Source organism: Moschus berezovskii, chromosome 1 (genome assembly GCF_049115385.1).
Source record: "Moschus berezovskii isolate FMDL1 chromosome 1, NW_MosBer_1.0, whole genome shotgun sequence".
Taxonomy (NCBI): Eukaryota; Metazoa; Chordata; class Mammalia; order Artiodactyla; family Moschidae; genus Moschus; species Moschus berezovskii.
Window position 1 is genome coordinate 17503135 of NC_142460.1, and position 12515 is coordinate 17515649.

Consider the following 12515-nt stretch of genomic DNA (forward strand, 5'->3'; position numbering starts at 1 on the left):
AGCGGACGACAGAGAATGAGATGGCTGGATGGCATCACCGACTCGATAGACAGGAGTTTGAGTGAACTCCGGGAGTTGGTGATGGACAGAGAGGCCTGGCGTGCTGTGATTCATGGGGTCGCAAAGAGTCAGACACTACTGAGAGACTGAACTGAAGGGAAATGTTATCGTTGGTATCCATGTTTTGCAAGAAAAGATACTTGCAAGCATATGAACAAGAAATGTTTAAAATGTAAACTTGAACTCCAGATGTTTTTGTATATGATTCGATACCCTTACGCGCTCAGTTTGGAATCTCTATTCTCTCAGGAATTCTCAGAGATTAATTATTAGATCCTGAGATTTTTCCAGTGTCCAAAAATGCTTATTTGAACTCTGACCTTTACTTCGATTAAAGCTTGACTTGCTAACATGTCAGCTGTATTTCAGCTTATAATAATTTGATTTTAGTGTTGTTACACAGATGAATCTAGGCCAATCAGATGTTTTGATTAGCAGACTCTGTGTGTGTATGTGTGTGTGTGTGTGTGTGTGTGGTGTCTTTGATTATTAGAAGTAGGGGAAGTAATCATCCTTTAGATTCGATAGACATAATCTTTTAAAACAGTGATTCTGAAAGTTGTTGGCTTTAGGATCTTTTTATACTTCTAAAAATTATTGAGCATTCCAAGGAACGTTGTTTAAGTCTATTGTTGTTCACTGTATTGGAAAATAAAAATGAAAAACTTAAAATCCAAGCACACACAATCATAGTTGCTAATTCCATTTGTCCTCAGTGCTGTGATAGCACATATCGTGTCTCTGAAGTACTCCACTGTGCTCTCAGAACAGAATGAGAATGGAAGGAATGTTTAGTGTTGTTGTGAAAATAGTTCTGACCTCTTGGACCCCCAACCCGATGGGTCTCTGGACTTCAGCGATTCTGAGGGGACACTTGAGAACCATTGTTTTAAACCATTGAAATGGTTGGATGTGACATGATAAAGGGGCCCTTGTGTTGACACAGGGTTTTGAGTTTCCCTTTTACACTTCTTGCTTGTTCCTTTGATTTCTCAAGAATTTTAGATCTGACAGTTTTAGTTTTTTGTGGTGTATTCATTCCTGTCTCATGGCCTTCTGTCCTCTTTGGATCCAGTGTGGTCCTAGACTTACCTATTTTCACATGGAAACAATTAGTCACACACCGGGCTATCATTTCTTATATAAGTTTATGATGTTTTTGTTTAGTCGCTAAGTCATGTTCGACCACTGCGACCTCATGGACTGTAGTCCGCCAGGATCCTCGGTCCAAGAGATTTTCCAGGCAAGAGGCAAGAATGCTGGAGTGGGTTGCCATTTCCTTCTCCAGGTTATGATGTTTATCCAAGGCTTTAAAAATGAGTGAAGACATTTGTCCATTGAGGAAGGACCGTCTCAGTGAAATTAAAGAGGTTGTTGTTGGTGGTGGTGCTCAGTCGCTGAGCCATGCCCGACTCTCTGTGACGCCATGGACTGCAGCCAGGCCTCTCTGTTCCTCACCAGTTCCCGGAGTTTGCCCACGTTCCTGTCCATTGAATCAGCGATGCTGTCCAACCGTCTCATCCTCTGCCGCCCCCTTCTCTTCTTGCCCTCCCCTTCTCATCCTGCCCTCAGTCTTTCCCAGCATCAGGTGCTTTTCCAGTAAGCCAGCTGTTCGCATCAGGCGCGCCAAGTATTGAAGGTTTAGCGTCAGCATCAGTCCTTCCAATGACTATTCAGGGTGGATCTCCCTTAGGACTGACTGGTTTGATCTCTTTGCTGTCTAGGGGACAGGGGACTCTCAAGAGTCTCTCCAGCACCACAATTTGAAAGCATCAATTCTTTGGTGCTCAATCTTCATCATGGTCCAACTCTTACATGTGACTACTGAAAAAACCAGAGCTTTGCCTGTACGGACCTTTGTTAGCAAAGAGATGTCTTTGCTTTGTAATATGTTGTCTAGGTTTCTACGATTAGTTAAAGTAGTACCACTCATTAAAAGTGTTTTTAAAACCATGGTCTCTAGAACACACAATATTGTCATGGAAAATTAAACGTAAAATAAATTAGAGATGAATTTTGTTAATAAAATATTTGTGTGTTGAAGGAAAATAATAAGTTCTAATGAAATACAGAGTATGTAATAAAAATTGAGTGAATCAAAGTAATACTAGAAAATAAAACATAGAACAAATGAGACACGCTAGTTAACATCTCTTCATGAATGACAGTGACATGTGAGATGGAGTAACCTCTGAAGGAGTAGTGAGTTTGAGGGGAAGGAGGATGTGGAACTGATTCTCTGAAGAAAGACTTTGTACGAGGTAGTCGGTGTTGTATTCTTACTCAGGTCCTGATACATGGAGACTTTGTTTTCACATTTTTCAGATTGGGATTCGACTAGTTCGAGCCTCAATAGTGAGACTTGTCAAAGAGCCGGCATTTGAAAGTTGATGATCAGCGTCCGCTGGTGTCCCAATCACTGACCGAAAATCAGTCAGCACCCACAGAACTCGGACAGAAGACCGTAACACATAAAGAAAAGATGAAAAAGGCAGCGGTGTTTCTGGTAGGGAATTCCATGCCCCGTTACCCGTGCCAGTCTCTGCTGCCAGAAAACAGAGAAAGCAAAGAAGGTAATGCAGAAGCCCAGGGCACTCAGCCATGCGACACCTGGGCTTGGCCTTAATGTCCTTCTGACGGTTCCGGATTAGATTTGTGGCAAAACCTACCTTGTGCTGACTCCTTTTATGCAACCTGCAGCCAAGCAATACCTCAAGCAAGGTATTTGCATTCTCCGTCTGACCATATAATAAATAACAAAGAGAGTTTGGAGGAAGCAAGTTCCTTTAGGCTAGTATTTAGCATACATCTGAGAGTGGGTAGCCGGATTATATTTAGAACTCTGGGACTCTTTGTGAGTCCTCGGTAGACAAGTAATTATTGAAAAAAATAAAGAATATTTATACTAAGGTGATTTTTAACAGCTTGTCCTCTGCAGTCTTGAAGCGAAGAGGATTGACATGTGAAGAAATAATTTACACTTCAGATGTATATCTATCCCTGGAGAAGTCTATAAAGATACCCTAGAAAAATCTACAAAGTACTCAGGTAGCTACAAGGAAAGGGACAGCTGTTTATCTGGGGAAACACAGCTGTAATCAAGGGCAACGTCATAGGTTGAGTCTTAAAAGATGAAAAGTAATTTGTCTGAAGAGTACAGGGAAGCATTTCAGATGAAGGAATTGAAGGAAGCATAAAAAGTAAGGGGAATTTTGTAACTAAGAATAATAATGCAGTTGAAGCTTGGCATGTTGTTCAAAAGGTACTGTGATGAAGTAGAGAAGAGAATATACTGTGACTTTGTCTGTCCTGCATTTTGAAATTTTGTTTGGTTTCTGATTGTTTTTTTCACAGACGCGTGGATGAATTCATGAATGAATCTTTCAGGTGTTTTTGTGCCTGTATCCTGGTGACATCTGGTATTTCCCAAATGGTTTGTTGAAGTTTTTGATCATCGGGAGTATTTCTTAAAGAAGTAAATATTCATCTGAAGACAAAGATGAACTTAAGCTGTCATTTGATACAATCATTTAAGTGGGTGTTTTAAATAAAGATTATGGCTTTTATCTAAATATAATCAGTTCAGTTCAGTTCAGTCGCTCAGTCGTGTCTGACTCTTAGCAACGCCATGAACCAGAGCACGCCAGGCCTCCCTGTCCATCACCAACTCCTGGAGTTCACTCAAACTCATGTCCACAGAGTCGGTGATGCCATCCAGCCATCTCATTCTGTGTGGTCCTCTTCTCCTCCCGTCCCCAAGCTTTCCCAGCATGAGAGTCTTTTCCAGTGAGTCAACTCATCGCATGAGGTGGCCAAAGTATTGGAGTTTCAGCTTTAGCATCAGTCCTTCCAATGAACACCCAGGATTGATCTCCTTTAGAATGGACTGGTTGGATCTCCTTGCAGTTCAAGGGACTCTCAAGAGTCTTCTCCAGCACCACAGTTCAAAAGCATCAAATCGATTCTTCATCGATCAGCTTTCTTCACAGTCCAACTCTCACATCCATACATGACCACGGGAAAAACCATAGCCTTGACTAAACGGACCTTGGTTGGCAAAGTAATGTCTCTGCTTTTTAATATGCTATCTAGACTGGTCATAACTTTCCTTCCAAGGAGTAAGCGTCTTTTAATTTCATGGCTGCAATCAGCATCCGCGGTGATTTTGGAGCCCAAAAAAATCATGTCTGACACGGTATCCACCGTTTCTCCATCTATTTCCCAAGAAGTGATGGAACCAGATGCCATGATCTTCGTTTTCTGAATGTTGAGCTTCAAGGCAACCTTTTCACTCTCCTCTTTCACTTTCATCAAGAGGCCTTTGAGTTCCTCTTCACTTTCTGCCATAAGGGTGGTGTCATCTGCATATATGAGGTTATTGATATTTCTCCCGGCAATCTTGATTCCACCTTGTGCTTCTTCCAGCCCAGCATTCCTCATGATGTACTCTGCATAGAAGTTAAATAAGCAGGGTGACAATATACAGCCTTGACGTACTCCTTTTCCTATTGGGAACCAGTCTGTTGTTCCATGTCCACTTCTATCTGTTGCTTCCTGACCTGCATACAGGTTTCTCAAGAGGCAGGTCAGGTGGTCTGGTATTCCCATCTCTTTCAGAATTTTCCACAGTTTATTGCGATCCACACAGTCAAAGGCCTTGGCATAGTCAATGAAGCAGAAATAGATGTTTTTCTGGAACTCTCTTGCTTTCTCCATGATCTACCGGATGTTGGCAATTTGTTCTCTGGTGCCCCTGCCTTTTCTAAAACCTGCTTGAACATCTGGAAGTTCATGGTTCACGTATTGCTGAAGACTGGCTTGGAGAATTTTGAGCATGACTTTACTAGCATGTTATAGCGTGTGAGATGAGTGCAATTGTGCAGTAGTTTGAGCATTCTTTTGCATTGCCTTTCTTTGGGATTGGAATGAAGACTGACCTTTTCCAGTCCTGTGGCCACTGCTGAGTTTTCCAAATTTGCTGACATTGAGTGCAGCACTCTCACAGCGTCATCTTTCAGTATTTGAAATACCTCAATTGGAATTCCATCACCTCCACTAGCTTTGTTCGTCGTGATGCTCTCTAAGGTCCACTTGACTTCACATTCCAAGATGTCTGGTTCCAGGTGAGTGATCACGCCATCGTGATTATCTTCGTCGTGAAGATCTTTTTTGTACAGTTCTTCTGTGTATTCTTGCCACCTCTTCTTAATATCTTCTGCTTCTGTTAGGTCCATACCATTTCTGTCCTTTATCGAGCCCATCTTTGCATGAAATGTTCCCTTGATATCTCTAATTTTCTTGAAAAGATCTCTTCATTTTCCTATTCTGTTGTTTTCCTCTATTTCTTTGCATTGATCGCTGAGGAAGGCTTTCTTATCTCTCTTTGCTATTCTTTGGAACTCTGCATTCAGATGCTTATATCTTTCCTTTCCTCCTTTACTTTTCGCTTCTCTTCTTTTCACAGCTATTTGTAAGGCCTCCTCAGACAGCCATTTTGCTTTTTTGCATTTCTTTTCCATGGGGGTGGTCTTGGTCCCTGTCTCCTGTACAATGTAATTTTACCTAAACATGCAGATTTGTCAGGAGAACTAAACTTGGAAGTGATATTGGAGGAAGAACAAGAAAAAGTTGAAGGAGATGAAAGGAACCATTCACAGGTAAGTAAAAGTATAAATTGAAATTTCTGGCTTAGAACCATTTTCTCTGCTTTAGCAACACAATGCAGTCTGTAACAGTGTCCATAACAAGTAAAATGACTTTAAAATTACCCTTTTAGAATTGATAGATAATAACTTAATAGTTTTTATAGCACTTTAATTATATATTCTGTCGTCCACCTCTCCTCCTGTCCCCAATCCCTCCCAGCATCATAGACTTTTCCAGTGAGTCAACTCTTCACATGAGGTGGCCAGCGTATTGGAGTTTCAGCTTTAGCATCAGTCCTTCCAGTGAATACGCAGGATTGATCTCCTTTAGAATGGACTGGGTGGATCCCCTTGCAGTTCAAGGGACTCTCACGAGTCTTCTCCAGCACCACAGTTCAAAAGCATCAATTCTTCGGCGATCAGCTTTCTTCACAGTCCAACTCTCACATCCATACCTGACCACTGGAAAAAGCATAGCCTTGACTAGTCAGACGTTTGTGGGCAAAGTAATGTCTCTCCTTTTTAATATATTATCTAGGTTGGTCATAACTTTGCTTCCAAGGAGTAAGCGTCTTGTAATTTCATGGCTGCAGTGAACATCTGCAGTGATTTTGGAGCCCCCAAAAATAAAGTCTGACACTGTTTCCACTGTTTCCCCATCTATTTCCCATGAAGTGATGGGACCAGGTGCCATGATCTTAGCTTTCTGAATGTTGAGCTTTAAGCCAACCTTTTCACTCCCCTCTTTCACTTTCATCAAGAGGTTTTTTAGGTCCTCTTCACTTTCTGCCATAAGGGTGGTGTCATCTGCATATCTGAGGTTATTGATATTTCTCCCGGCAATCTTGATTCCAGCTTGTGCTTCTTCCAGCCCAGCGTTCCTCATGATGTACTCTGCATAGAAGTTAAATGAGCAGGGTGACAATATACAGCCTTGGCGTACTCCTTTTCCTATTTGGAATCAGTCTGTTGTTCCATGTCCTGTTCTAACTGTTGCTCCCTGACCTGCATATAGTTTTCTCAAGAGTCAGCTCAGGTGGTCTGGTATTACCATCTCTTTCAGAATTTTCCACACTTTATTGTATCCACACAATCAAAGGCTTCAGTTCAGTTCACTTCAGTCGCTCAGTCGTGTCCGACTCTCCGCGACCCCATGAATCACAGCACGCCAGGCCTCTCTGTCCATCACCAACTCCCGGAGTTCACTCAAACTCCTGTCCATCGAGTCGGTGATGCCATCCAGCCATCTCATTCTCCATCGTCCCCTTCCCCTCCCGCCACCAACCTTTCCCAACATCAGAGACTTTTCCAGTGAGTCAACTCGTCGCATGAGGTGGCCAAAGTATTGGGGTTTCAGCTTTAGCATCAGTCCCTCCAATGAACATCCAGGATTTATCTCCTTTAGAATGGACTGGTTGGATCTCCTTGCAGTATAAGGGACTCGCAAGAGTCTTCTCCAACACCACAGTTCAAAACCATCGATTCTTCGGCGATCAGCTTTCTTCACAGTCCAACTCTCACATCCATACATGACCAAGGGAAAAACCATTGCCTTGACTAGACGGACTTTGGTTGGCAAAGTAATGTCTCTGCTTTTTAATATACTATCAAGGTTGGTCATAACTTTCCTTCCAAGGAGCAAGCGTCTTTTAATTTCATGGCTGCAGTCAGCATCTGCAGTGATTTTGGAGCCCAAAAAAATAAAGACTGACACTGTTTCCACTGTTTCCCCATCTATTTCCCATGAAGTGATGGGACCAGATGCCACGATCTTTGTTTTCTGAATGTTGAGCTTCAAGCCAACCTTTTCACTCTCCTCTTTCACTTTCATCAAGAGGCTTTTGAGTTCCTCTTCAGTTTCTGCCATAAGGGTACTGTCATCTGCATATCTGAGGTTATTGATATTTCTCCCAGCAATCTTGATACCAGCTTGTGCTACTTCCAGCCCAGCATTCCTCATGATGTACTCTGCATAGAAGTTAAATAAGCAAGGTGACAATATACAACCTTGACGTACACCTTTTCCTATTTGGAACCAGTCTGTTGTTCCATGTCCAGTTCTAACTGTTGCTTCCTGACCTGCATACAGGTTTCTCAAGAGGCAGGTCAGGTGGTCTGGGATTCCCATCTCTTTCAGAATGTTCCACAGTTTATTGTGATCGACACAGTCGAAGGCTTTGGCATAGTCAATGAAGCAGAAATAGATGTTTTTCTGAAACTCTCTTGCTTTCTCCATGATCCAATGGATGTTGGCATTTTGATCTCTGGTGCCTCTGCCTTTTCTACAACCTGCTTGAACATCTGGGAGTTCACGGTTTACATACTACTGAAGCCTGGCTTGGAGAATTTTGAGCATGACTTTACTAGCGTGTGAGATGAGTGCAATTGTGCGGTAGTTTGAGCATTCTTTGGCATTGCCTTTCTTTGGGATTGGAATGAAGACTGACCTCTTCCAGTCCTGTGGCCAGCGCTGAGTTTTCCAAATCTGCTGGCATATTGAGTGCAGCACTTTCACAGCATCATCTTTCAAGACTTGAAATAGCTCAACTGGAATTCCATCACCTCCACTAGCTTTGTTCGTAGTGATGCTTTCTAAGGCCCACTTGACTTCACATTCCAAGATGTCTGGCTCTAGGTCAGTGATCACGTTATCGTGACTATCTTGGTCGTGAAGATATTTTTGTACAGTTCTTCTGTGTATTCCTGCCACCTCTTCTTAATATCTTCTGCTTCTGTTAGGTCCATACCATTTCTGTCCTTTATCGAGCCCATCTTTGCATGAAATGTTCCCTTGGAATCTCTAATTTTCTTGAAGAGGTCTCTTGTCCTTCCCATTCTGTTGTTTTCCTCTATTTCTTTGCATTGATCACTGAGGAAGGCTTTCTTATCTCTCTTTGCTATTCTTTGGAACTCTGCATTCAGATGCTTATATCTTTCCTTTTCTCCTTTGCTTTTCGCCTCTCTTCTTTTCACAGCTATTTGTAAGGCCTCCGCAGACAGCCATTTCGCTCTTCTGCATTTCTTTTTCATGAGGATGGTCTTGGTCCCTGTCTCCTGTACAGTGTCAGGAACCTCCGTCCAGAGTTCATCAGGCACTCTATCAATCAGATCTAGTCCCTTAAATCTATTTCTCACTTCCACTGTAGAATCGTAAGGGATTTGATTGAGGTCATATCTGAATTGTCTAGTGTTTTTCCCTACTTTCTTCAATTTAAGTCTGAATTTGGCAATAAGGGGTTCGTGATCTGATTCACAGTCAGCTCCTGGTCTTGGTTTTTCTAACTGTATTTAAAAGCAAAACAAAAAATATAGTGTAAATCTAATTTTGGCTCCTACGTCTAAGAATCATTGTGTTTAGCCAGTGGACTCCAGGTTTTCAGTGTAGCCCTTGAGGTTCTTCCCAATGTCTTTCCAGATGCATCTCTCTACTTTCTCTCATGTGTTTTGTAGTTTTCCTTCCAGGTTCCTAGGAAACAACCTAGATGTTGTGTGCCTGACCTGTGTGCTCACATTCTAATCTCCCAATGGAATGATTTCTCGCTTTTCTCTTCCTTTTGGCCTCCTCTCTTCACTTCGTCTGTGAATCCTTCCTTATTTCACTTATCACTTTCATATGTCAACTCTTACATATCATATTGTATCATAATTGTATATCTGTTTGAAGGAAGAATTTGTTTTCTTGCATATGGTTTGTACATCATAACTGTTTTGTGAATTAATCAATGACTTAAGACGGGTAAGAGTTGGAATTTTACAAGAATTGTTTTTTTATTCTTTATTAGTTGAATTATTTGAAAACATTGGCTTTTTTGTGGATTTTTTAAAGTAGCGATCCTGGCGTGCCCAAGAAGGAAATAGAGAAAAAGAACAATGGCAGATGGACACAAGAAGAATGTGTGATTGCACCAATATTTGGAAAGACCGATTCACTGACTGTGGTCTGCTGCATGTGAATGATGACAGCATTTTAAGGAAAGTGGATCAAGATGATGGCAGGTAACACGGACAGATTCTTTATTTCTAGGGGAAGAAATATTAGCACTCAATACTTCTTTTGTAAATGGAGCAGCATAATATAGTATACAGGCCAAGAGAAGAGAATCCTCAACTCTAATGGATGAACACCGCAGAAAGGTTACGGAGAGGACCCGTGCCTTCGGCCGGAAGTCGTTTCAGTAAATAGTGCACTTGGAAGCTGGACTGTAGTGAATACATGTAAGCAGCTCCATAGCGAATATTATTGGGACAGGCAATGAAGAACTGGATAGTAATTGAAGAGGAATGTAGAGTTGAAAGGAGTTTCTTGTTTTATGTTAAGAGGGGAGCTTCTAGAGTGTGTATGCTGTTGGAAATGAGCCAGCGGAGGACGTGTTTATTTAATCTTGTTTGCATTTCCAATAGTAGAAAGCTTATTGAGTGTATGACATTATCTTTAAACTATGACAGTAAACTAATTGTACATAATACTTGTGCTCATATATAGTTTTAAGGGAAGGGCTTGTTCATTGGTTCTGAAGTGTAATATTCCTATATAGTTGAATATGCAGATGACTACTTAATTCTATCAGACATAGATTTTCAATAATCACATAATTGTGAATTTACAAACAGGCTATTCTGAAAAGGATTTGATCATTCCTTGATGATTGTAGTTGATAGTAACTTCGTGAGTACCTACGATTTTGTAAGGTACTGTGAAGCATTACATCATATTAACTTCATTGTTATTTATAGATTCCAGGAAAGGGGGACGATTTTGTTTATATAAAAGAGAAAAAAATTGATAGCAATCTTTCACAGATTATTCCTTTTGGACGATAAAGATTAAATGACAAAAATCCATGCTTCCTGTACTAAGAGTGTCATTAACACATATTGTGTGCTCTATAAGTGGATGTCAGATGCGTGAAGAAACAGCAGAATGGGTGAATGAATGCCTATTGATGAATTTCTTTACGAAAAACAAATCTTTATTGAAAGTAGATTTCCAGTCTTGCCTACATCTGAAGTCTTTTTATTTTTTGAGAAATACATTTTAAGATCCAGAAATTATTGTTTATAGTTATAGCTAGACATGGAATAATGCTATAGATTCATTCGCCATCCTGTTACTTAAAAAGAGTTTGAATATTACTTTCTCAGCATATTTTGGAAGAGCAGTTTTGAAGCCACATTTCCTGGGTTTGAATCCTGGGTCTCTTGGTGATGTGCTGTGTGGGCTTGGGCAACTTACTCAGCCTTTCTGTGCTCCGTTTCTTTTTATACCTATCTCCCAGAATGACTGTGAGGATTAAAATGCCTTTAAGACATGTCAAGTGCTTATAATAATGCATAGCAGTTGCCTAGGAAGTCCTCAAAAAGCTAATATTATGTTTATTCAAAATGGGTTTATTTCTTAGAAGGACTTAAGGAATATCTCCCAGATAGGTTTTATTGCCATAAAGGTTAGTTCTTATTGGAAATGACAGGTACGAAAAACCCTGGTATACTGCTTTCTATCACATAACGCAAGTAACGTTATGTTTTTCCTTTTCCTTAGATCTAAATTTAATGCTTTATTACTATTGCTGATATATTTTCTTTGTCGTTTAATGCTCCTCTTACTAATTGTTGCATCCTTTTATAGAGAATTACTTGCCAATGCAAAGAGCTTATCTAAAAAAGAAAAGTTTAGGTATTGTTTGTATTTTTGAGTATTTACTATTAGCCTGAAAAGAATCATTTGTTTTTTAGGCCTGCGAGAAAAACACCGTATGAAAAGAAGAATGTATAGTAAAAAAAAAAAAAGAAAAATGAACTTTAAAAAATATTATCCTAGTGAAAAATGCTTTGTAAAAGGAATAGTGGCAAAATAGAAAATCTTCCTTTGTTGTAGAGAACTTTACTTTGAACACATCATTTAGAAACACTACTGATAAAGTTATCCTTTTGATAAAAATCTGTTCTTTTAAGAAGTGTCTGTTTTTGCTTTGAGAAAGAGATTTATCACCTCTGTACACTTAATATATTTTACATATATTTTAAAGACATTGTGAGACAGTATTATTTCTGTGTAGGTCAAAAAACAAATTAATTACGTGAACAGCCTGGATGACTTAACTCAGTCTTCTGAGACTGTTTCTGAGGATGGCGACGTGCTTTACTCTACGAGTTCCACGTTGTAAGTAGAACCTCTCAACGTGGGGTGTAAAGGTAGGAGCGCAGTGTAAACGTAAACGGAAAGCCTGTCTGTGTATAGAGTAGTGATAGATGCACACCTTGTCAGTCCTGCTCTAGAGCCAGGGATATGTTACAGAGCTGTGCATCTCAGAAGTGTGTTTTGCATTAAAAGAACATGACAGTGCGTGTATACTCTGAACCACCGGCCTGTGATCCTTCTCACTCACTGTGCCTTCTGTTGACTCTTCTTGCCTGTGCCTTCACCCACGGTCAGGTCAGCATCATTTTCCTCCTGGAGTAACTGAAACAATCTCAGGACTTCCTTCCCTGCCGCTCCACCTGGCAGAACCTCGGTCTGCAGAGCAACTGTAATTATTGCCTATTTTTAAACATTCAGGGCTCATCATGTAACCCAAGTGTTGCTTCTCTTTGCTGCGTGGTTAAAGGTCACAATTGTGTAGTTCCATCTGGTTTTATTTTTTACCCTTCTTTCTACATGAAGTTTAGAATTCGCTTGTCAGTTTCCTAAAATGTCTGCTGGTCTTAATGTTTTCATTTTCCTTCGGTTCCAAATACTTTGTAATTCTTTTCATTACCTCTTTGATCCAAGAGTTATTTAGATCCGTGTGATTTTTGTTTCCAGATATTGAG

The 12515-nt window shown here is 40.5% G+C and overlaps 1 long non-coding RNA gene across 2 annotated transcripts in view; it reads left to right on the forward strand.

The window, feature by feature from the left end:
• LOC129556324 (uncharacterized) overlaps positions 1–11726 on the forward strand; it is a 40610-nt gene extending 28884 nt beyond the window's left edge. Inside the window, exons 10-14 of one of the 2 annotated variants that reach the window (XR_016037242.1) lie at positions 2386–2781; positions 3415–5183; positions 5635–5717; positions 9532–9701; positions 11439–11726. This is a non-coding gene — a long non-coding RNA (uncharacterized LOC129556324). Of the gene's footprint in view, positions 1–2385; positions 2782–3414; positions 5184–5634; positions 5718–9531; positions 9704–11438 lie in introns of those variants that run through there. The other variant, XR_016037243.1, reaches the window with a different exon arrangement.
• Positions 11727–12515: the final 789 nt, after the last annotated feature.